At 39.6% G+C, this 22,813-nt stretch overlaps 1 protein-coding gene across 2 annotated transcripts in view; it reads left to right on the top strand.

Moving 5' to 3' along the window:
- Window positions 1-10,348: 10,348 nt before the first annotated feature.
- PAFAH1B1 (platelet activating factor acetylhydrolase 1b regulatory subunit 1) overlaps window positions 10,349-22,813 on the top strand; it is a 38,076-nt gene continuing 25,611 nt past the window's right edge. The window contains exon 1 of one of the 2 annotated variants that reach the window (XM_056322670.1): window positions 10,349-10,550. The gene's annotated coding sequence lies outside the window, so the exon portion shown is untranslated. Of the gene's footprint in view, window positions 10,551-10,644; window positions 10,776-22,813 lie in introns of those variants that run through there. The other variant, XM_056322679.1, reaches the window with a different exon arrangement.

The following is a 22,813-nucleotide window of genomic DNA, read 5'->3' as shown; positions in this document are numbered from 1 at the left end:
TAAGACTGGTATTTATCAGCTGTGTAAATGCCTGTTCCTACAGATGTGTAAATGGCTACAGAAAGGTGAATTTTACTGAACTGACTGTTGATCTATTACAGCTGAAAATGTTAAAAGTCCAGACTCCCATAGCAGTTATTACTGTCTTACCATAATTCAATTTCTTTTTAACAGCCTTACCTAACTTAATTATTCTGGTATAATATGTCCATCAGTTGCCTCCCTACCAACACTGTATTTTGTAGTTTTTTTTTAAATTATGGGTACATTGCCAACTTAAAACAAAAGATATTTCTGTCAGCTGTGTTACATACCATCAGCCTGATGAATTCTAAGTCCTAAGAAATAAAAGTTCTAGGAAATATTGCTATTGGAAGAAACAACTTCAGAAACCCAAGCTTCTTTTTTATGCAGTTCTCAGTCTCTGCTGTCTGGTCAGCATCTCTGGCTGATTTACATCCTCTGAACAAATCCTTAGAAGAGGTAAATTGTTTGTTTATAAAATATTCCAGAGTAGCTCTGTAAGCATAACGTTTTGGAAGACTAATACAGGTTAGATGTGCTAGATACAGTTCTTATCAATAAATCTTCTGCTTTATCAGTATGTCAGAAATCTTAGGAGATACTTTGTGTTGTCTTGTGCCATAAGATGACAAAACTGTTCTAATCTAGTATATCCCTCACAGAGCTTGCTTAATAATGAAAAGGCTGCCATACAAGATAAAGAAGTGAATACGGATAACACAATGAAGCCTGAAAATGGGGACACAGAAAACTCTCCAGGCCAAATGGAAATCTGCTGGGATTCTATAAATGAACCAAAGAGTTCATTCCCATTTTTTCAAGAATTAGTGAATCAGTCTGAATTAGAAATTCTTCTCAATTCCAAATAAGAACTGTCATTATTTAACACATTTTCTAACCAAGAATGTTGCTATGCATTAAAATGGTAACAAAATGAATCTCACAGCTATAATTTTTATAATTCCAGTCTCAAATCTTGTTCCTAGTTAAAGTTGCATTTCATTACTGCATAAGCCAGAGGGAGTGCCGATGTAAAATAAAGCATAAACACTCTGAAAATCATGTCCTGTCATCTGCTGAGACCATTCTGTCCCACGTCTCTTTCAGTCGTGTAATAATTGATTGAATTGTGAGACTATTCAATAAAACATTCTATTATCTAACTAATTTCATTTTACCATAGCTCTAACTGAAATGGATGGAAGTTTTGCCTGCAAAATGTTATGTCACATTTGGATGTTAATTTTTTACCTTAAAGCTACTACTCCCTTTTTTTTATAGACAGATCTTAAAAACCATAGAACTCAGTCTTTATAAATTTTTTAGGTAACACACATTAACAGAATTAGCTTAAGAGTTTCCTGTTTGGAATGAATACAGAAAATACAGTAGAGAGTCAGGGACAATTCATCCTTTCCAAACTAAGGAAAGTTTTTGTAACTAAAAGCATTTTTAACTAAGTGTGCTTTCTAATCTGCCCAAAAAAAGTCACATCCTGCAATATATATTTTTCTGATTATATATATAAACATAAGGTCACTGAAGTCACTAAATTATGCTTAGAACAAAAACCAGAAGTATACCAAAGGTCTGAGAAAGCACTTCAGCCAGTGGAGTGTGAATGCACGTTAACTTTCTGCTATAAACATTACAGACCAGATGGAGAATTAATTCTGACACAGTCAGCTAGAGCTTTACTGCTGGTTTTGAAGAAGATTTTTTCCAATAATTGTTAATATTATTTCTGGGGTAACATTTATTGAAACATAAATATAAACAAATGTCATAAACATTTATTAACAATGCTGGCATTTTAAATGTTTTAAGAAGTATTCAGAAGACATTATAAATTATTTTCCCAAAAGAAGAGGAGTTATTGAGAGAACAAAGCGTAGGAAAAGTGTATCGCAGTGTATCACTGTTAAGAATATTTAACTTTTCCAAAAATGAACAGGTGTTCCTTCTTTCTATCATTTTCCTCACTATTCAGAATTATAGTTTCAGCTAGAAGGGATTAACTAAAGAAATACATGTATTCATATATTATAGAATGAATCATTTTACTGCTTCTGTCATTTACGATTTTCAATGCCGAACTTCCACATGGGTAGTAGTGTAGCATCCCAAGAGCAACAGCAAGCACTCTACTACACTCTTCTTTCCGTGCATTTGCTGTCTGCCAAAAGTTTTAAATCTCAGATTTTTTCTTCCATTTACCCTTTTCAGTACATTTACTGGAAAATACACGACAGGCAATGTCATTAAGTGGTCCTTCTTCACAACCCATCTGAGCTAACATAATACTAATTATAGTTGTTATCCAGAGGAAAAACAGTGGTAAAAAGGCAAGCTAAGGTTACTGTTTCCTTTTGATATGCTATGAAGAACACCCACTGAATTATTTCATTACAAGCTAGAATAATACTGAATCACAGCACAACTAATGAGTATAATTGCATTCAGAAAGTTTCATTTTAAGAATGTGTCAAACATATAATTTGATTCGGGTGTGTGAGTATCTGTGCATGTGTTGTTCATGGCACATTCTTAGGTATGTGAATCATAAGGCATTATGGGCCACCTACCTTCTACTACTAGGGAAGCTGCAAATTCCTTCCTTAGAAAGAAACCTGGACCATCTTTTTAAAAGCTGACAGCAGACTCAGTACACACCTATTTCAACTCCTAACCCTTCCAGTTAGACCAATAACGTTCATGATGTTACTCAGAAACAATAGTTACTAATTTTCTAATCTAAAAGAGAATTTTAATTTTCTGGTAATAATAAATATTCTAGAATTTAAAAAATGAAGCATCAGTATGGCATTTCCAGTTCTGAATAGCTCTATTTTTTTGTAAAATGTTGCTGATTTTAATGAGGAAATAGACTGCCAGTTTCTTAAAGTCTGGAACAGGTTTATTAGTTAAATAGATTGTACATTAGGAAAAGAACATTAATTTTCCCTGTAAAAGGTAATTTTATTTCTTAATAAAATTATTTCTTATTTTAGATCTTATACTTAATAAAAGTATTTCTGTTCAGGATTATATTTTTGTTCAGAAGACACGTAAGATTAAAAATCATCTTTCAGGTAGCTACTGACCAGACTTCTTGTATACCTTACTCTGTATGTTATGAATCTTCTCTGTTAGCTTGTTAATAACTTCAGCCGCAAAGTCTGTCAGCCTTCTGGAGAAGCAGAAGCTCAGCCTTCAAGTCAGCCCAGCTTACTGTTGCACCTGACTAGAACAGTAAGATATTATGTCAACAAGACATGCAGTGATTACAAAGTCAGTAAACGTTGATAAGTTGCCTTGAGAACAGCCACAACTCACAGTTCCTGTATAGCTTTTTTTCCATTTCCCATATCTATAATGGAAATGGAATCATGAATAACATCTTTCTTTAATTTTCATGGGTCCACTAAATAAAGATACTTGTTCCATTGAAATTGTGGTTAGAATGCTGCAGCATCCTTGGGACAGAGGCCATACTTCCCTATTGCTTTACAATACCTTGAGCAACAGATTCCTGCTGTAAAAGCCTAACTTTAAAGACTTGTGAGTGATTTTGCAATACCAAACTAATACATATGGCTGAAAATGATTTTGTGGAAAGATACTCTTAACTTAGAAGCAAACTCCAGATTTCTATGTGTTATATATAAACAATAAAAAGTATGAAAAATAACACGAGAACATCTTTTAATATTAGGTCGAGTGCAATGAAACTACCCTTTGCTGTATGATGTTTATACAAAATGCTAAATTGTCATTTAGCATTACTGGCAGTGCTTTATTATTTCAAGTGAAAAGGAATATAGTGAAAGGAATTCAGAAGGGGGGTGGATAGCGTCAGCAGTAACAACATACATGATTACACATTGCTATAATTAGCAATGGAATTTAAAGAATTAGAAAAGCAACACATTTGCTTTGGTTTTAACTATGCTTTTGACTCAGAAGCAATTCCACTGATATACTTGGCAGAAAAGTTTATCTCAGTCTTTTTTTAAAATATAAACCCATTAGAAGAAGAAAAAATGCTGTGACCAAAGGTAAACATTCCAATATAAAAAGGGCCCTAAAAACCCTCCAGAAGGCAGTTTAATCCAAATCTGGGATAACTATGGATTAAGAATACATCGATGTTAGTTTGTGCTCCCCTCTTTTAATACTACTACCTCATGCTGATATGCTTTGGCCTATTTTCCCCAACCCTTATACTGACCAACTCTTACATTATAGCTGCTTGCTTTACTTTGATATACAAATTTTTGAAGCAACCTTACATCGCTACTTCTAACAATCTGTATACTTAGTTTTTTTATTTCATTCTGAAGTGTGATTTCTGAAGGTTATAAGTATGAATGAAAAAGCAATGCTCAGGTACCACAAAGGCTTGCACTTGAGTACATCAAACTTTGCTTAATTGCAGCTGCAATATGCTTAGAAACTTATCTGTGAGATTGATGAATAATTTATCTGATCTAAAGTACCTGCATGTGCATTTGCAGCATTTTTCTATGCAAATCAGGTACTTATGCACACAAATTATTCTAGTTAGCTACAGGAGTCTATGATGACCTAATCTTCATGTTCAGCTGTAGTACACCTCTAAATTAGCATGAAAAGTGTGTGCATCTTTTGCATGCAAAAGTGCATGCCCAATTAGATTGAAAGGTGGATCTTTTATTAGCTCTGCATTGCTTTACTATACTTTTAATTGGAATGTACATGTTACAGGCATTTGCTTTAACTCATAAACACATTTTGAAGATACAAGGAATAATTTGCTGAAAATATTACATAATAGTTTTAAAAATCAGTATCTTCATCCTTTGAGTAACTGCAATTCTCACATAAATTTTAAAAATCTTGGAAGAGAAAATATCTTCTTGTATGGCAATAAATACCTGCAATTAATACTCTTATATTAAAAACTTTGCCAAGGTTATTATAAGCAATACCAGTTTTCACAGCATCACAAAAAAGGATACTTTTAATATCTCACTGTGTGGGGACAGAGGAGGTCAAATGTGAGGCACAGCAGACACTGATTACACCCTCACTAAAACGCAAAATAGCCAGCAGATAAATTGTGACTTAACAAGTGAGCCAGGCTTACAGCTGTCAGATAAAGCTGTACTGCAAAGCTGAACAATAAATTTTATATAAGGTTCTCTGTCAGAGTATAGCCAGTAAAGTCAAAACTGATAAGCTGATGAAATCTACTTGTACCTGGACTTTCATCCTTTGGTTGTAGGAAAAGTAGTTGCTAGACTAACATGTGAGTTTAAAGAAGGAACCATCTGAAAATAGTATCCATAGCAATTCAGACTATAGAATTAAGGTATAGAAAGCCAACATTGTCGTTGTTAGTAGCATAAATTATGCATGATGACCAGTTAAGCTAGGAAGCAAAATGGAATTAATATAGGCATATGAACTAGTAGTAAAAATGAAACACCTGCTGAAAATTTAATTTTAACTTTCTTTATAATATATTTGAAAAGGTGTTCACTTCACTAAAAGATTCTCCTGTGAAGGGTAAAGACTTGACACAAGATCAAGGTTCTCAATACTGAAACACGTTAGAGACCGGATTTGTTTATCTTCTTTTTAATGCTATTAAGAAGGTCGGGTAGAGAGGGATACCATTACAGTTTGCCTTCTTCATGTTGATAATATATAGGAAAGGCCACATGAGTACTGGATGTAGGATTTCTAAAATCCAAATATACATTAAAAATTAATCTGAATGTGTTTTGTGCTATGCTTCACATTGGGAACACAACATTTTCCCACACAGTGGTATTTTTTCTCTGGTTTGGCTGCAAAAATAGTATTTTTTTCAGTATCTTTAAGTTAAACCCCTTTAAGTTAACTGTAAGTTAAAAGTTAAAAAAAATGCCAAACACAAAGGCAGAAACTTGCATGTACTTCCATCTATAAAAACACTAAAGTGGATGATTTTCCAGTTGTAGAGCCAAGTCGCGTTTGAGCCACAGAGAAGTCACTATTTACTAGTGAATAAAAAGATGAGAAAATCATCATTTCTTGTGATTTATTCCAATGACAGGGGTAATGACACAGGTAGACATGCCCATTGACTCATTAAATTGAACAGCAAGACACAGCTAGAAGTTAATTTTCCTTTGGTAGGTGCTTAGGCACCTAGTTACAACAGTATTTGTGTCACCAGAATTTATTCCCAGCCTAAAACTGAGTTATCTTTCAGTTCAAATCTGTGGAGGCATTTTTGTGCAACTTTCTATCTTTCAAAGCTCTGTAGTTGTAACAGCTCGTCTCTTTTGTAGGTCAGGCACCACCATGGACTTGCATCATGTAAATTAGTTGATTTACTGTGATACAGTCACTACAATGTTTTGCTACACAAATATGTACACATGTAGAATATTAATGACAACTTTCATTCATAGGCAACATACAAATTACCAATGAATGAAGTTTCCAGTATTTAGCAGAAACCTTTTAGCAAGGTTTGATGTAACGTTTTGAAATATGTAATCTCCAATGTAGTAGCTATAGCTGTGTATGCTACCCCATATGGTAAAAAACACACTGAAGAAGCCTGGCTCAGTCTGAAGCGTGGCTGTGAATGTTGTAAACATTTACTTTAGGAATATCCTGTAAAAAATTTGAAGTTGGAATCAGAAGGAGCTATGCAATTTGTGTCTGCACATCCCCGCTGAGGCAGAGGGTATGTGTTTTCTGTCATCAGGTTACACTGTGGCAATCAAGGAAACCATCAAGAAAAATCAAGGAAAACAAGGAAACTATCAAGAAACAGTCAATAAAAAAAGAGGCTCTGAGACTCCACAGAGTTCAGCCATGCGGAGAGCTGGGAATTCTTTTCCATCACAGTATCAAGCAATGATATTACAAAGAAGGCCAGCTGTAAAAGGAGAGTAAAATACCTGTGTCATAAAAGTGCTGGGAAAATTCATTCATCTCTTTGAAATGGATTTAATTTCTTCTGTAGGTGCTAATTATCGCTGGAGTATGTACCTAAAATACTTGATACATTAGAATTTTGTGAATGGCAAAGCAGTTTTGCCTGCTTTGCAAACAAACTGAAATAAAGTGAATTTTGGCATACCACTTTAAAGTCTTACCTTAAATTTCAGTCCCTGTTCTGCAAATATCCTGCTTAAGGGTTGCAGTTTACATAATGGGCACTTCTAGAGACCTACAGACCAGCTGGCCTGATCCTGCCTCCTGGGAAGGTTATGGAGCAGACCTCCCGGGGGGCCATGTTCAGGCACAAGAAGCAACAAGATGGCTGGGAGAAGCCAGCACTGCCTGACCAAGGCAGACTGTGCTCAATGCACCCAACCAGCCCAACATTCTGCAGAGCGATGACCATCTTTCTCTACAGACACGGGGAGAGCTGTGGATGTTGCTTACTTTGACTTCAGCAAGGCCTCTGACATGGTCTCCTAGTACCACCACAGCCAAACTGGTGAGATGTGGACTAGTTGGGTAGAGTGTATGGATGGGGGGGAAATGGCTGAACCATCGGGCTCAAAGGCTTGTAATCAGCAGTACAAAGTCCACAGGACTTCAGGATGTAAGCCACATGCACAACAACAGAACTGAAAACTTGTTTACAGGTGATTAACCTGAATGTGAAAAGGGCTCATAATCTCTACTTACAGCAGGAGTGGAAGGCTCCAAGTTATTTCCAGGCCTGTCCATTTATAATCAGCACATTAAAAAGCAAACGAGCCAATGACTGTATGCCCCTTAAGAGATCAGAAAATGTGCTTAACATGTTTAAAAATTAAAAGTATGGTAATTGCCAGAGAACAATTTAAGAGGCTACAATTGACCAATGGCTAATACCCCCTAGGATTTAAAATGTGAGAAGTAATAATCTTCAGTTGGAGACACTATTTTTCCATATACCTGAGTGGCATGAAGTATCATGCAGATTTGCAATTTTTATCCACTGTTTCTCATGTTGGCGTGTGCCTCATGTTGGAACTGGGAATGTTATCTCGACCACAGAAAGAAACTGCTATTGCCAGTGGTCAGCACAGAAATTTAGAAATAAGAGGGGGGGAAAAACCCTGGTATGGCCAGATCCAATCCTCTGTTTTGGAAAGTATCTGAACACCTTCTTGAAACATTGGTTCAGAATACTGAGACATGCTGCTCCATTTTGATTGTTTTTCATTAACAAAAGGATCAGAGCTACAGCGCATTGCCTCCGCACTGGAAATTTGGCCTGCTGACTTATCCAGCTCCTTATCGCATCATTAATTACAATGATCAGCATATTGAAACAGAATTATGCAATACTTTTAGTCCATTTTTAATGTTGCCAGTGTATTTGGGAATGTCTGTGATAACACCATATCACCAAGGTTTAAATGGATCAAAAACTTGTAATCCAGTAAATTAAAAAAATACCTTAAATGCAGGTTCGTTATCAAAATTTGTCCTGGATGCATCTGCAGTTTTGCATTGTGTATTGGGTTTAAATAGCCCTCTCTAGCCTACTGCTATATAAAATAAAAACATAAACAAAAAAGAAAGTGACCAACCATAAGCCATAGCACAACAGCAAACCTGATAGAAAGCACTGTCAAGTGCCCTCAGTATGTAAATGGAGCTTCATTATATGAATTTTAGATATTAGTAATCTCAGTTACTACTTCAAATAGAAACAGATAAAACTAAACAGATTTTGATTATGTTATTTTCAGTGTCCCTTGAAGTTTCTTCAAGTTTTTGCTGTACAGATAATTTTAATCGTGGAATGACTTATTTCCCCAAATCAGCATTTCAGAAAACTTTATGGCCCACATTAAATATCGGATTATGCTGTTATGCCTGCCAACATTAGAGTTCACTTTGGTCACTAGTCTTTGATAGTGACACATGTAACTGTTTCCTGTAACAGCAGGGCTCTTTCTGTTTTGCATCTGGATTTACTTCCAGTCACACTGGTTGGGTCCACTCCCAGTTTATCTTTGGCATTTCCCAGAGTATTTTGCAACACACCTTGTTAAGGACTGCTGTCACTGATACTCAAACAACTGAAGACCATAAGGACTGCAAAATCAAAAACTGAGGGGAAAATTTGGCTTCCGATGTATGCAGCTACCTGACTATGTTTGTCAAATGGCAACTGAGGGAGGTGGCAGCCCATTTCTCCAGGACTCTGTACCCTCTTCTGTCTCAAGTCACTTCTTGGGAGCCTATGGATTAAATTATCAGTGGTTTATGCCTCAGTTTAGGAACACTGACATATTAAACAAAGGCTATTTTGAGATTTAACTAAGTGGGGTTTGTAGAAGATTATGAAAACATTCTATTCAAAGTACAAAGCATGACCTTTTTCATACCGGTATTGTGACTGTGCATGGGGACATGCCAAGTTCCTGGACTTCCAGTCCTACAGAGGTAACGGCCACAAGTGACATGCATGCTTCTGTCAAATCTGGTAACTCCAGGTCTGTGGGACAAGGTTACTCACTAAAAATACTGCTGTCTCAGGAGCAGATTCCACACAAGCCAGAACACGCTATGGCAATGCATCTGTGCGGTGAGACCGAATGCAACAGCCCACAGAGGGGAGCAGTGTAACTCCACTCTAAGGCTTTTCTTGGCAGTTGCATCAGTTTGGTTAGAACAAAGCCAGCATCAGCTCCTTCATGGCTGCCCGGAGCGAGAAGCTGTGCCACACTGCATCGCAAGGCACCATCTTGCCGTCCCCTCCATCACTCCGCACAGCACCGATGCGGGTATCGTGCGCTTCATGTTATGCGAGCATGAGCCCACAAAGCATCCTCCAAGCTACACCGCACAGCTAAGCATGTACGTGTGCCTTTTCCTTCTCCTCCTAGCCCCTCCAGCAGCGTTAGCCTCTTCGCTGGTACTTGCAGGTCTTTTTTTGCCATTTACAGGCATCACTAAGGCAGCGCTATCACTAATTAAGACGCCAACGAAGCAAAGCAGGACAGCAATGTGACGGGGTGTGTGTCAGTGTGTGACAGCACGGCAGCAGGAGACGCGGGGCGCCTGCCCCAGGGCACGCTGACGAGGAGCCGCAAGGCCCTGTGCCAGAGAAAGGCCGGGGGCCCGGCGGGGCCCGGAACGGCGGGGCGGGGGCGCGAGCCCAGCCACCGCTCACAGGCCGCCCCACAGGCCGCGGCGCGGCGCGGCGCGCGCGGGGCATGCCGGGGAGGCGGGCGGCGCGGGGCATGCCGGGACACGCGCCCCTGCGCCTCAGCCGCCCAAGATGGTGGCCGGCGGCTGTCCCCGCCCCCGCTCGCACATGCGCAGAGGTGCGGCGGGCCGCGCCGCTCCCTCCCTCCCTCCTGGCGGCCGGGACGCCACTGACAGACCGCGGAGCGGAGCGGTGTGAGCGGCGAGAGCTTCCGGGACCCCCCCACGGACCCCCCTCCTCCGCGCCCCGCCCCGCCCCGCCGCACCGGTGAATGGGAGAGGCGGGCGGCGCCGGCCCCACAGAGCAGAGCGAAACGGCGGCTCGGGTAAGGCCGGGGCCGCGTCTCCCCTCTCTGCCTGCCTCCCCTCCGCCGATCGCCGGCGCCCCCCGCGAGGGGCTGTCCCGGCCGGCGGCGGGGTCCAGCGGGCCGTGCGGCCGGCGCGGCTCTCCGCTCCCCCCTCCTCTCCGCTGCTCCCCGCCCTCCGCTCCTGCTCCTGCCCCCTCCCTCCTTCTCTCCAGCTCGCTCTCAAAATGGCGGCCGCGCCCGTTGGTGAGGAGGGAGCCGGGGAGGAGGCGGGGGAGGCAGGGCGACGGGGCGGGAGGGAGGGAGGCGAGGCGGGGGACGGTCCCCGCGCCCCGGCGGGGTGTGGTGGGGGCCGCCGGGCGCGGCTCCCTCCCCTCTCGGCTGGCCCTTCCCGGGCTTCAGCGCCGTCCCCGCCGTGGGTGACTTAGCAGGAAAACAGGGCGCGGGGGAGGAGTGGGCCAGACAAGGGAGCGGGGTGGGGTGAGGGGGGAGCGGCCCCTGCGGTGGGCTCTGGCTCCCCGGCTATCGCGGCCTCGCCCCCCCGCCCCTTAGGCCTCTTCGTTTCTTCTGGTGACTTAGCAAGATACTGGGGAGGAGGCGGTGGGCCAGGCGCAAATAATGGTAAAAAAGGAGAGAGCCTGGGGCGAGGGGTCTGGTGGTACGTGTGCCGGGGAGAGCACCGAGCATCCCTTCCCCGAATCCCCCCCGGAGGGCTTCTCCTCTCCGCCCCCGTCCTCTCCGAGGGCACGGCAGGCGTTTGTCAGGAGATGGCCCAGATCTCCGGAGTTGGCCGCAGCACAGAAAACAAAACGAGAATTGATAATACATGGGAACGGAGTAGGTGTTACTTTGAGAATTTGTTTCACATCCACCCTGTTTTCCTGCAGTGATCTTGATTGGTAGGAGGTGGCTCAAGACCTTCAGAACCAGCTGCAGTAAAAACGGGGGAGGGAGACCTAATCTCTCCTTCTTGGGGTCATATCTCTGCTTGGTTGTCTACAGTCGCACAGGCTTTCCTTGGAAACCTTGTAATAGCAGTCGAGTTTCGTAAAATGCTGTGTTTATTGCTACTCTTGAGTTTTTGTTTCAGCAGGAGGTTATGCGCAGGCAGAGCTTTTGATGGAAGTTGGGGGGTGGGAGTGGTGCCTCCTTTAAAAAGTTTAAGGTTTAGTCTGTTCTCTAGATGTGAGATTATTTTTTTGTTGTTGTTTAAGGTGGATGCAATTAAACTTGACCTTTAATACCAGTAATAATGTGACACCTTCCCTTTCTTTGCTACAATACGCTGGTAAAATTTCCTTGCTGATGGTGCTGCAGCAGAGGGCTTGGTGGTTGCAGGTCAAGTCAATTCATAATGAATTACCTAACCAGGGGATGGTGGTGGAAGGTTAATCTAAGCTATATTAAAAATCTTTAATAAACACAGGTTTACTGTAAATAAATGTTTGGGCATGTTGACCTGGCTGAATTAGGTATTTTTGTGGAGATTCTTTTAAGCATATATTCCTATGACAGAATTGTGTACGATATTAGGAGATGGGGGTTAAAGAACCTACGTTTAGTGATGATCATTTTGTAAATGATTGTGCAGCATTCAGCTGGTTTTCAGAAGAGGGAGGGTCTGCTATCAAAATGTTATTTGCCCTTAGAATCGTTTTGTTAAATAGAAAAATTATGTTAGGGAGCTAAACAAAGAAAATATTTTCAAACAGAAAGATTTATTGCAAATTTCTAGCTTGTTCTCAGGGATCTCATTTTTGTGTGTTTCTTTTGATATTACCATGTTTATGGATGCTGTGTGCAGCCATTGAGCAGAGAAGAGACTGGGTGGAGTAAGGAGGCAAAGCTGCGAAATGGCTAGATTACCCTTTCATAGCTTTTTTTTTTTTTTTTTTTTTTCCCCTTTGCTGGGGTGGAGGAATACTAATTGCCGTAACAATGAAGTCTCTTTAGGGAAGAATCTAATGGTGCAGGAGCCTTCTGAAATGAAAGAAATCTCGCATTCTGTTTTGAGGCTTATTTTTCTTCAGGGTGGATCTTGATTTGTCTGACAGTGAGAAGTGACCAGTCACTGTTGCAAAGCTGGAATTTTTTTGTCTGATAACCATTTCAATTTATCCACTTAGATATTCACTTGTTGAATTTATTTTATTTACACTTACGTAAGAATTAGGATTTTTGTGTGCGTATTTTACACACAACATTCTCTGAAATACAGAGAACCCCTGTATTGTTGCTTAGTGCTATTATTTATTTGTCCCTGTAACTTCTTGGTTAGACTGGGTTATGGGTGGACTTGCAAGAAAAGGCAATCCCTGCTTTCTCTGCTGGCCACAGTAGAGTAACTCCTATTAGTTTATGAACTTAATTGCATTACCCTTCTTCATGTGCTGTGTTCGTATTAAACAACATCTCAAGATTTTGGAAGCCCTTTTGAACAATATGGCTCTGTAAGAGCATTACTATACCACCCGGATGCTGCTGCATCATGGGGGTAATATTGATGCTTAGACTTAAAGTTGTGTAGGAAAGGTGTTAGAACAAAGGATTTGGGGAATACAGTAGGGATCGGATGAAGCACCTAGGAAGGGCTGCTTGCAGAAGTGTTCTCCTGTTCCAGATGTGGCTTATGGCATGCCCGCCTGAATGCAGTATTGATAAGAGCAAGTGCAATGCTGACCACTCATGATTCTGAAGCAGGTTGACGTTTTGCTTTTTCTTGGGTCTGTCTCATTTCTGAAGTCCAGTTTTTGATGGTAGGTGGCCACAGATGTGACTGCGTTTGGCTTTAATTTGCCCAAAATTAAATTAAAGGGTAGTGGCTTTCTTATAAGATGTAGTTCACTCACTCAGAGTAGATCTTACAGGATTTAGTGGATGTGTTCATTAAATGCATGTGTCTAAAAATGTATCCGGGCTAAAAGCAATGAACACTTGCCTCCTCACTACTTTGGTTGATTTTTGTCCTTGAAATGATGGCATTTACTGTCTGTACAGGGAATAACTTTTAGATTTCTGTTCTACAAAAGGAAAAGGCATTAATACTTACCTTTATGACTGCACGTGAGGTCTGTCTTGTGTGTATTGCTGGCTTTTCTGCCTATACTGTTTCCTATGCTCCACCCAGCCTTGGGTGCTCAGTTGGTATTCTTTGTCTGCTGTCAACTTTTTTGTCTATCCAACTTGCTATGGATGGGACAGCTATTGAATTAACATCTGTTGACTGTCTTGCCCAACACTCCAACCTTGTCTTTCTTCCAGAACTCTATAATTGACTTCCATCAGTGCTAATTATAATGTGTTTTACCCTCTTGTAAAATATTCTGGGCAAGCAATAGCTGGAAGACCCCTGCCTCTCTACAGCTCAGAAATACACTGTGTATGTTTGTTACCAGGTTTATATACAACCCTCTGTAGGTGCTTCTGGTATTCACGACGTAGAGTGGTTGGAATTACTGTAGTGTGAAGGGGAGTAGCTTTTGAATAGTTTTGTTTCGGTCAGCTTTCCCCTACTTTTGTGAGCTTTGGCCTTTTTTCTAAACTAAAGGCGAAGACTGTGGGAGGGCTGCTGAAATGTCTGTGAAGTGAAGACTTGCTTGTCAGCCTGAAAATAAGAACTGTGTAGGCCTGAATTTAGGAAATCAAAAGGACAATAAAAATCATAATTAATAATAAATAATAATTTCAGATTCTGTATAGGGTGTGGGGCAGTTTCTAGCCTATAACATAATTCGTGATGGCAATCAAAGGTCTTTCCCAAGTATCAGAGCAGTGTGTGTTAATCAAAATGGTTCTGGGTTTCTTCTGTGAGGTATATTATAGAGAAATAGCAAGTGATGTACTGTCTATACTTGCAGATCTGTTAATGAAGTTACTACTGATCTCTTCTTTCTCCTTTTTGTAAGAGTTGAATATCATTGGCAGAACAACCTGTCTGCTAAAAATGTATTCAGTTGATTAAGCCTTGCCTGGGTTGAATGGCTTTCTCAGGAGCTACTTTATTACCTGACGCAAGGGGGATGGGGCTCCTAATGTGGCTTTTGGGTGTTGTGAGCATAGGTGTTTATTAATGGGTTATGTTACTTTGTCTTTTGATCTGCCTGAGTAGGTTACACCTCAATTTAAAGTTTTTAAAAACAGGCATTTACACTAAGACATAATTCTGAGCTGTTTAAAACTAGTTTTCAAGTACATGAAGTTATTTATTCAGATTTTTTACTATTAATGCTGTCCAATTCAGCAGGAGAGTGCACTTGGTCATCTTCTGCATGGAAGGCTTCTGCCATTACTGAAAATGCAGTGGTGTGATTTGAGCTGTAACTGTATTATGTCAGCTTCATTGTGGTACCCTTAGCTTAGGTTGAGTTAAATGTCTGTTTTTCTTGTATTACAGTTATCTTGGAACAATGCTTTTCCTCATTTCTACCATGTTTTGAGACCTACTGATGAATATTAGATATTGGATACATTTGAAAGAACCATGATTTTTATCTGATGAATAATGTAGTTCTAGCTTTACCCTGGAGAACTTGCTAGGTACTGCAGGTTAGCTCCAACAAATGTGTTATATCTAACTTTTGTCTTATCTTAGTTGTTCAAAGGGCCTTTTCTTCTTCATACTCATTGAGGCAGGACATGAATGAGGCAGTGCATGTCTCATTCAGCATGTTTAAAAGCTCTTTTTTCCCCATTTTTTTTTAACCTCATGCTCTCTCTTTAGGGGATTAGATAGGTGTGACTTAGGCTACCTTGATTTTAGTTCACTGTCATGGAAACCACCTAGCATACTGCTTCATGCTGCATGTACTGTTAAGGAAATTTCAAAGAAAAATGTTACTTACAACGTAAGTGTATGCTGTGATCCATTTCATCAGTACTGTAAGCATACGGTCCTCTTCAAAGCAAATGATGTGTGCACAGCATTGTCATACTAAGCAGTATCAAGAGCACTGGTGCATGCATAACTATTAAAAAAAATCAACATTATGAATTCAAAGTACTTGTTAGTTAATACATTTGGAAGTAATTTAGCCACTTTCTCCTTATTGGTGCTGCTTCTGGGAGAGCCCAGCATTTTGACTTGACTGTTTATGGACATTTGGATAAGGATTGTGATTAAATAAATGTAATAAATACATCTTTGTGGTTGTTATTCTGTTGATTTTGGAAGACTTAACTGATATTTTTAACCAGTAACTAGTTGCTGCAATCTTGAAAAGGTATTCCCAGGTATGGACAATCCAGCGTGGTTGAGGTTTATAGGTGGTGCTGCAGCAAATGCCTGTCCTGTAATTTTGTCAGATCCATTGTTAAACAGGTCCCTGTTGAGTGAGTTTGTAGATACGCTTTTCTGAAGCACCTCTTGTTTGCGGTGCTTGTTGGTGAGTCAGCTGGCATCCCTCCTTTGAGGTAGGGCTAAAGGTTTTATGGCATGATATCATACTAGTTTACATCTGAGATAGCATGGTGGCCTTCATGATTTAAGATTGTCCATACCTTCCCTCTCGTATCAATGTTAATTGTCCCTGTTGTGCTTCACAGATCTTAAGTTCTTCTGGTTTAATTTGACAAATCTCTTCCCTGCAGATTGCTTCTGCCTTGTTTTTCCCCATGGAGGTAGCTTAATGGTGAAGCAAAGTTAAGTTTATCCTTCAAGACCAAAGGAAAATCAGTTAGAAACATCTAGCATGTTAACCTGTAGATACGTGACTGTTTCTTCCATAAAGAAACAGCGGTGGCAGTTTGTCTTGTGCTTGATTCACCTGGTTTTGGGTGTGAAGAAAAAGACTGATAAACAATCGGTTTATTTAAACGCTAGTGTCTCTACAACCTATTGAGGGGATGATGTTGTTAAAGTGAGTGTGTATGCGTATTTTGAAATGGTGCCTATTAAATCAGTAATGGTAGAAGCTTTTAGTTCTCAGCTGGATTTGTAGGCAGCAAGCACAAACGAGGTTGGGGGAAGCTTAGCAGAGGAGTTCCAACCCTAGTATTCATCCACAGCAAGACAGTGATGATGGGGTTAAAGTTCTAACATCATACATATCATTTCTGTAATAAAACCTTCTGACTAGCTAATGCTGTTCCAACAAACTTGGAGTTTTATCTTTTCATGTTTCTGTCACACTAATAAGGCTGGGATGAATACTAATGATAGGTAATTTCTAGTACCACAGTAAATCACAAACACAAATTTGTACATCAACAAAATGAGAACTGAGATAGTTGCGAATACTGTAGTTTGCTGCCTAGTGTCTGCTTGTTCTTGGTCCTGTTTTGTGCTCTCTGACATTGCTTCTGTATCGAAAAGTGTTTTCCATTTCAGCAGTAAAAGAAGTAATGCTGTGTCTGTCTTCTGCTCTCTTGGCTTAGATAAGGGACCTTCCTCCAGTGAGAGGAGTTACTCCTTCCAGCAGGAGAGTTACTGCATATGCAACTAGATGGGAGATGCAGGAATTCTTAGAAGGGATGCTGGTGAAGTGGGAAGAGGAAGACAGCTATTTCTTAGGGACTGGTTCCCACACTTGAGATCTGCTTCAGAGGCAGTAGTGTTATAGGTGAAGATGGATCATAAGAAAGATCAGACACCTACAAGAAGCCTGATATCATTACTTTTGGTACCAATGTCATGCAAGATTCAGCTGTTCCCTGTAATAGGAAAAGATGTATGTATGGTGATTTTGGTGCCGTGTTCCACCCCTCCCCTTGTCAGGTGAAGCCATTTTTGATCAACAAGCTTTGAAAATGGCTAGAGAACTAGCAGAGTATTCTCATGATTTGAAGAGTGGAAGTTTTGTCTGAATTTCTTTGGATTTCTTTGTGGTTCTGACCTTCTCCTATTTTAAAGCTTTTACATAGGTGTTCCTTCAAGTTCCCTTCCAAATATTTTTTTATACATAATGTAATCAATTTACAGTCATTTTTGTTAACATCACATTTCCAATATAACATCTGTTTAATAATTGAGTTATTTAAATTTGGATATAGTTCTGTGACCTCCTTTGGAGTTGTAAGTCTAGTACTTAATTCTTCAAGACAGAGAAGTATGGGGGGAAGAACTGAAAAGAACAAAGTTCAAATCCATTGCATTACTGCTGATCAGCTGTAAGAAACTGTGTACTCTTCTCTTGGTGGCTAAGAGAAAGAAGCTTAAGTACAGTGTTCTAGAATTGTTATCACAAAATGTGTACGTATTGTTTGACCTAGCAAAAATGATGTTGAGAAATATTTTGCTGAAATCATCCAGATAAACTGCAATGTGCATTACGCATTTCTCTGAACAAGTTTTAGAGTAGCAGCTTGTAATACTTCAGCCCACTGTAACACTGACCCTCCTCCTCCCTCTGTCCAGTTCTTCTACACCCCCCACTCCCCACCCCCCCGTCCTCCAAGTCACCTGTGGCTGACCAAAAAGTCATTCAGGTTTCCAGTGAAGTTCAGTGAAAACCCAGTGGGGGTTAATAGGAATTTTAAACTAATTTTGTGAAATAATTCCCTGCTGTCATATCCCTATCACAACATACTAATGAACAGCATAACGCATTCTACATCCAGAACTTTTGCGTATGTTTTACAGGTTTCTTTTCTACTGCAGCCTGCTTTTTTCCAGGTGGTTCATTTATTGGTAGTTCAATTTACCTGCATTTTCATATAGAAATGAACAGGTAGGCTAGAAGAAGGCTGTTTTCACTTGTTTGCTGCCGAAGTCTAGATGTAGACTACAAACTTGAGCTGTGACCTGGAAGAAGCCTAAAGGCACTAAAATGATACATAGTGACTATGTGCTTGAGAGATTTCTCCTGAGAGTTGATTGTATTGGGCAATTCTATCAGAATTGCAAAACGGAAGTGATGGAGGGAGTATAAATGTCAGGATTGAATTAGTTTGAAGACTTCTTTTTCTCAAAAAATATTTTCCTGGTAAATTTGGTCCAAATGTATCGAAAAGTCACATAGTGTTGGTGCCTGGGAAAGGTAACAAGACCAGAAATGTCTTTTGTTGTTTTGTAGTCCTAAAGGTAGGTGGTGACTGCTAGTGATCTGTTAAGTAGTGATTATAATTTGAAATAATATGGAAAAGTAGATGAGCATATTGTTTATTTCAAAATGCACATCTCTAATTGGGACAGAAATATGCTTATTTAGGGAAGATGCAGTGTAGAGTTGTTAACTTGCTCCTGTTCCATAGCATCTTGATGATGGCATTACTTAGCCTTTTTTTTTTTTTTTTTTTTTCAGATGTAATTACAACCTGTTTTCCAAGCCTTTGGAACATAGGCACTATATCTGATCTGCTATAGATTATGTTCTAGTTCCCCATGGATTTATTGTTGAATTATTTTCAGAAGTAAACTACAGTATCAGGTTTTAGCAGAGTCAATTCAATTAACCAGTGAAAGTAGGTGAAATGGATAAGAAAAGAGGCATAGGACTTTTCAGGTTTTTGTGTTAAAAAAATACTTGTGTTGATAAACCTCTGACTGAAATGGAAAATATTTTTGGTAACTTACTGCAAAATGTGAATAGGCACTGCACAACATGCTATATTATGTGTAATATTATGTGGATATACTTGGCAAAACATTTGTGTTTAAGACCTACAGGCACTTTAAGACTTTGCTTAATTGCAGAATAACAGGCTTACTAAATGTGAATTAAAAATAAGGCTCAGAGTTGTAATTCAGATCAGATTAGTTTTTGTTTTGATTTTTCCAAAGTAAGATAGTTGTTGGAGCTCACTTTTTTCATAATCCTTCAGCTAGCTTTACTGATGTAGGCTGAAAAGTGGAAAAAAGATTAGCCCAGCTCATAAATGAGTAGCTTGCTTGTATTCTTAAAGTCGTCCCTGCCAGCTTAGCAGGTGATGAATTCTGACATTTGCTATGATAAGGTGTGTTTACCGCACTGTAGGAAGAACTGCATGGCTGTTCTCTTGTGACTGTACTGTGTGTGTACTCTTCTGCTCTAACGGGGGGTGAGATGAAGGGGAGAACAAGGCACTGGATGTTTTATTGTTAGCGTTTTTCTGTCCCGTCAACAGATGGAGACTGATTTCTAAGAAACCTTTTCAGGTCATAGCAGTTATGCCGAAGAAATATGGATATTGCTTGACTTTTAATTAGATTCATACTTAAATGGCAGCTTCCATGGAATCTGTTTCTAGAGTACATTTGTAGGAAGAGTTGTCCTATTCTGTGGCTTGTGTTAGAAAAAGCAGCTTTTTGCTTACTGGGTTTAAAACAAAATTAGACCATTAAAAATAAGATTAAAAGGAAATGTTAGTGTGTGCTTGCTTATATACTTGCTAGGATTTAGCTGTATAATCTAGAGGTATAAGAGATCAATTCATTTAATCTAGTTCTCCGATAAAGGCTTGTAGCTCTAATTGCCTGCAATGTTCACAAATAACCACTCTAAGTCCTCTTGTTAATATGTTATGAAAGATGATACACTGTTGAAAAACTTTGTAAGCATAGATGTGCCAGCTGTGTAGCAAGAGACAATGCAACAAGAGTTTCTACTCCAGTAATGCATAAATGCATTGTCTCAACTTTAAAGAACTGTAGAATTTAATTCTGTCAATTCAGTTAGGCTTTTTTGTGGCTCTGGTCTCTGCTACTGCTTCATAAGTGACTTGCCTTTCACTGGGGTTGAAAAATTACCTAAGAGAGGAAGCTAACTAAAGTAGGATACATTTGGATACATTAATGAACTCAGCAGAAAACATAAGGAGTTTTCTTTCAGTTAAAACATCTTTTAAGAAGTAGAATCTGTTAGAGAAACTGCTTGGAAGTTGGCAGCTGTTTTGAGTTTTACACAGGTTGTTGGAATTTTAAATGATTGCAAATTAAGATCTAAATTTGAAGCTAGATGTGAGTGATCTCAAACTCTGTAGTTGATTTCATAATGCGAACCCAATTGTGTGTTCCTTGTGTTCATAATGGTTTATATGCCTTCTTAACACCCAAGTACTTAGTATTAGGTGTGCCTAACCTGATAATCTGAGAATGCGATCTCAGATTTTGTCTCCTTCAAAGGAACAGTCTTGTAGAATATGATTAAATACATGGATTTTCTCATAATACTTAAAAAACAAATGGTCATGGAGTTAGTTTATTAAGGTATTAGAATTCTGAAAGAAAAGGTGAAAACTTAGTGTTTTTAAAGCACAGCTTTGATAACCTTTCAGAGTTTGTTTTATGCTATGTAGCTCTGCTAATTTTGCATGTAAGGAGCTAGTTACATGTGTAGTGTACATAGCTTGTTTTTGTGGGGAAGACTGTTTATGGAGCTTCAGCGATGGTCATTAAAACAGCAGAAATTTAATTAATTTCTTTTTAAGTTCCTGGAAGAGCTATGAATCTGTATTCCAAGATCTGCAATAACAGATTTGTCAGCTGTGGTTGTTAGGTTGCTAGACAGCAGCAGCAGGGTGAAGTTGGGGTGGTACTGATGTGTTTAACTGTTTGCTGCTGCCACAAATGTTGTGAACGAAGGGGTGACTTAGGGGTTTAGCTTATAGAAATTCAAAAGTTAAGACAGAAAACGTGAACTACAGGAGGGATGAATATGCTTGTGGGAATTACGGGAGATGGGAAAGTGCTTAAGAATATGTTGAAGCAGATTGGTGGTGTGTTGTATGGGTTGTTTTTTTTTGGGAGGGGTGGGGGTTGTGTGGGGTTTTTTTTTTTGGTTTTTTGGTTGGTTTTTTTTTTTTTTAGTAGCCCGTAAGCAAATGTTTCTGTAGGCTTGAGGACTTGATTTACCAGGATCATAAAGATTTTGAGCCTGGAGTTCCGGTGGGTGAGACTGTCTTTCCTTGTGGTATTGATGAGGATTTTCTTGATGACGGGAGCCCTGGCTTAAGTAATCATAGTAACTTAGGCTGTCAAAGAGTCTGTGAAATTGAAATTCTGAAACTTCTAAAGGCCTTATAATGTAATGCGTCTTTCTCTACATTACTCTTTGCAGTTTTATTAAGGTGACTTCAAAAATCAGGTTAGAACCTACAAATGTCTGCAAGAAATACTTCATGATGAACTTAGAATAGCTTTCTGCTGTCTGTATGTCCCTACTTGATGTTGTGTAGATTTTCTTAAACCTTATTGCTATGGTAGCAGAGCACTGCCACTCAACAAGGCATTGATACAGATGGTTTTGCCGTGTAGCACACTCACACCGAGAGTGCTGATCCTAACGCATGCGTGTTAGATTGCGTCTTGCTTATACTATGGAGGCATGCTTGACTGAGTCTAGCAAAGTGAGCAGACGTCCAGAATTAAAGATGAGTTTGACAAAGATTTTCCATCTATGTGTTTTGTTGACTGGTGTATATGTTGTTTCTAATAAAATATGTAATTGTTAACTTGCTTAACTGCAGTTTACATGGATCATAACTCAATTGGGAGTGATTTTTACTGTAAGGGCAGAAGTGGGTATCGTTAGTCAGTTGAGCTATTTCAGTTATTTGTTTATGGTGTTGATCCCTAAGCAGTATTTTTGATGGGAGCAAAGGAAAGACAATGGAAATCTCAAACTGATTGCACTGATAAAATACTGCAGAAGATAAGGTTGGTTGTGATGGCAGAGTTTGGTATCTCAGGATACACTTATGAAAAACCTTGGATTTGGAAGGGCTTGGTAAGAACTTAACGTGAAACACCTTGTTGATGGCAACGTAAGTGGAGAAGTTAATGAGCTTGGTTGTTGCCTGCTGGCAGCTGGAAAGTACCAAGTGCAGTTCCTTCCCATGGTGTGATTCCCATAAGGCCGTTTAAAGGACAAAAGCCCTCATTCTTTCTGGGATGCTGAATCCCTGACTGAACTAATACCTTGCATGGACCAGTCTTACTGAAGGTGTGATTTCTATCATGAGTTAATAACTAGTAGCTAATGGTTTCTTTGACCTCTGTATTTAGGGCTTCAATTTTGTTACAGTACAATATATGTGTTACTTTGAAAGAGTTGAAGGTTCCCTGCAACATACAGATAAAACCTTTCGATTAATGTTGTAGCAATGAGTTATTACAATTGCTAAACAAAGTCTTAGCAATAGTGAAACAGGAAAAATAAGAAAACTTTCACCCTGCTCTAAAATATGTAGATGAGCTATGGTATCTGTGGAGTAATTAACAGCAGTAATCAGTAAGTCAAGGATTAAGTCCAGAAACACTATTTTAGTAGTTAAAATTAAGAAAGTGGGATGGTTTTGATTTTAAAAACTTAGATCTTCAACTCTGTGTAAAAACTTCTGTTTAGGCTCGTTACAGGTTTGCAAAGTAGATG

This window comes from Falco biarmicus, chromosome 1, assembly GCF_023638135.1.
Source record: "Falco biarmicus isolate bFalBia1 chromosome 1, bFalBia1.pri, whole genome shotgun sequence".
Lineage (NCBI taxonomy): Eukaryota > Metazoa > Chordata > Aves > Falconiformes > Falconidae > Falco > Falco biarmicus.
Note: the sequence above shows the minus strand (reverse complement) of the source record. Positions and strands in the feature narration are given on the sequence as shown.